The 3,459-nt window shown below is 40.8% G+C and overlaps 1 pseudogene; it reads right to left on the reverse strand.

The window, feature by feature from the left end:
- Positions 1-1,053: 1,053 nt before the first annotated feature.
- LOC104159942 lies at positions 1,054-2,446 on the reverse strand (annotated as a pseudogene).
- Positions 2,447-3,459: the final 1,013 nt, after the last annotated feature.

The following is a 3,459-nucleotide window of genomic DNA, read 5'->3' on the forward strand; positions in this document are numbered from 1 at the left end:
TATTGTAAATGCTGAAGCTGCTTTTTCTCATTGCTGAAGAAGGACTGCTGCTGATCCATAAAGATGATGGACTGAGCAGTTTTAAATTCTCTCCATTTACCAGTATCCTGAGACACATTTGTGAGATTGCTAAGATGCTGCTAAGAACAGACACGGGATTCCACCAGCATCTTCTTGTTTTCACCATTTATGTCCTTGAGCTCTTGAAAGTAATTATCCAGAGATGCAATAAATTTGTTTTGAAGGAGAAGTTTTACTGCAGACTAGGTCCATAGTTTCCAGGTAAGCTTTTTCTTGCCCAGCAGCGATGGTGGTCTTCAAACTTCCATTTCTTGACAGTATACCAGCTAAATTCTTCTGTATCTCCTGTGCCAACAGGTCCAGCCGGCTTTGCAGCAAGGACACTAATTCATTTGCGTTCTTTGTATATACAAACTTTGCCATTTCCACTTCTCTTAAATTCTCACAGTATTTTGCAGCTGAGAAAAAACACTGGCTGTTTCTTCCTGTAAATTTTTCAGAGTGAGACAGAGATCTCCTAAGAAGATATTAATTTCCTTTTATGGCCCTCCATCTCATCAGCCACAGCAGAAAATTTCCTTGTGTTATTCTGAAACTAACAGGTTAGTTCCAGGACAATTTCCACCATTGGTGTCAAAATATTTAATGCTCTTCCTAATCCACATACATGCTCCTCAGTCAACCTCAACAGCTCAGCTTTACTAGCAAATGGCAGAGGCATATTTTGTAATATTTTTTCAGACATATAAGAAAGTTCAGTGGTCAGCAATTTTTTAAGAGAGGCAAAAGACACTGATACAAGTAGTGCAAATACATTAGCTGCTGAACAACTAGTAGATAGGAGGCCACCTATAAAATATGCATAAGCTGTCAACATCTGTTGCTGCTTCAAACTGTTCTCACTAACTGAATCTTGTATTTTATTGAACAGAACATTCATTTCTCCTGCAAATGTGTTTGGACAATATCATTGTGTTGATCAACAGCTTTTTTATGATCCATAGATACATCTTTTATGTTAACAGTACGTACCAAATGGTTAGCTGTGCCATGAAGTTTTTCTTTGGTGTTTTGCAAAACTGAAACCACATATTCTTTCTCAGCCAGAGGAACCTTGCTTTCTTCTTTCTCTGTGCTTCTTTCAGTTATTTCTCCTTGATTTGCAGATCTGTTTTCATTTTTAATGTTCACTTTTATTAATCGTGAATGGTTTAGCGATTGTTTTCACTTCTTCCATGGCGCTGATTATGTCAATATATTCTGCAACTTGTTCTTCCTGAACTGCCAGCTTTCCTTTAAAGCTTCCTGAATTTTCAATGAAAATATAGATTCTATTTTACTCTTGTGCAGCAGTGAGGTGTCCTTTTAGATGCTCAATCTCTTCAGTATCTTCCTTAATAATAGATCCTTTTGGCAGCTGCTGGTTAACTTCAGGGTTCATTACGTTCTTTGTTCTGTGAGCGTACTCCAGTGTACTCAATGTTTCCTCAGGATTTATAGATGTGGGAGAAACCGTGGCAATTACTGATGTTTGTTGTTCTCCAAGAGTCTTGATGGATTCTGTTAAGATTCTCTGTGTCTCCTTCCACAGGAGCAGTAATAACTCTTTCACCAGTCAGAACAGACTACTTGGTATTTCCAGCTTCATGAGCTCTTTTGCCAACTGCCCCAAATGGAAGTGTTTTCACTTCCTGCAAGATCAACCAAGTTTATCTTCCCAGTTCTAACAAGCTCTTGTCCATCTACTCTGGTTTCTTTCATATGGATGGTAACTGAAAACACAGAGTAGGATCAACTGGAATATGCATTCATGTAAATAGCTGCAGTAGTTCTTTTTGCTGGGCCTCTTTCCAAGATTTGGTACGCTTCATTTTTGTTGTGTACAAGTATTTCTTCCAAGCGTTTCACATTTACACTTGTCTTGTTTATGGGATCATCAAACATCTGCAGTCTTTCTCCAGCACTGGGAATAGGATTCAGAAGATCAAAAAATTCTTCATGGTAGATTTCCAGAAGAGAGAATTTTACAAAAAAAAATGAGTATCAATCTCTGTAAGTTTTTCTAATATTTGATACAATGTTTTGTACCTGGTAGCAAATCCTCTTCCCAAGCATGTTCTTCATTGGGGCTCCCCTTAAATTGTAAGGGTCTTTCCAATCCCAGCTTGGCCATAAATGATCACTGTACAGTTGTACCCATAATAGCTTCATTCAAAATGTGACAACACTCTTATACATATCAGTTGTCTGTGACTCCTCGGGGGCACACTCTAACTTCTTTTCTTGCTTGATCACAGTCCACAAAAGCACAGGCACTTGCTTTACATCCTGAGGCATTAAAAGGCCTGCACCACATCACCACCTGGATGTTCTTGCCCTTTGCATTCTTCGTGTAGCCACTTCCCTGGAAGTGCAAGGAAGCCATGCTGGGTCTCAGGGCCAATCCGACAGGGACAGAGGCAAAGCACTGACTGTCCCGGAGTGCTTCTGCAGCCCCTCCAGGTCCAGCCAACTGCTGCTGCTCCCATTCTGCTCACCTCAGCCACCGACACTGTGCCTGCTGCAACTCAACGCTCCAGTTCATGCCAAGTTTCTAGTTACTGGTGTGCAGAAGTGTCTGAGTATAGGGAGACTCTGCTCATCACTTACTTTGTTATGTCCATGCTGTGCAGTGCTGCAACGTGTGGATATGTTTAAGCTAACGTGATCAAAAGAGCCCTGGAATAAAAGGTAATGTAGCCACAAGAGTTTTGTGTTGCACATGAGTTAACTGGCCCTGATATGAAGCGGTGGTCCTGTCTTTATGCTTCTGTTTGGAAACAGAAATGGGCCTCTGCCTAATATTGCACTGCATCAACATCAACCTGCTTGAAGCTTGACTTGGAGAAGCTTTGCAGTACTACACAAAAGGCACCGGAGTGCTGTGCACTCTTTGAACTGACTGTCCAGTTCGTACTGTCTGCTCTGCAGACGGGGAACTGGTATTTCTAGATGCCTTTCGTGGACACCTTACAGCAGAACAACTCACTTGTCAGTAGGCTTAACTAAAGGCCCACACTCTGTTTTAGGGAATCGTCATCTGAAAAAGGCTTGAAGTCCTCTGATATGACACATATGTAAAATTTAATATGGAGGTATATTGGAGATGGAGGCAGAGATTTTTGGGATCTACTGTTTTTGTATTAACTGTACAGATCGGAAAACAGGAACAGACTCCTAAGAAAATCCAGTAGCAAGATGCGGACTCTCCTCAAAACTAGAGCTGCTCCATGCAATTCTCAAAATAGTATTTCCTCCTGCATATTAAAGTACTGTCCAGTCTTGCTAAATTATGAGTGTCTCACTAATCATTAGATTTCTTTCTTAATTCTCCTGAGCATTCTTCACAATCATAGGATCAGTTAGAGGCTAGGGGAAGAAAAGCTCCCACCACCTCAC

The sequence above is a fragment of the Cariama cristata genome, unplaced genomic scaffold (genome assembly GCF_000690535.1).
Source record: "Cariama cristata isolate BGI_N322 unplaced genomic scaffold, ASM69053v1 scaffold33983, whole genome shotgun sequence".
NCBI lineage: Eukaryota > Metazoa > Chordata > Aves > Cariamiformes > Cariamidae > Cariama > Cariama cristata.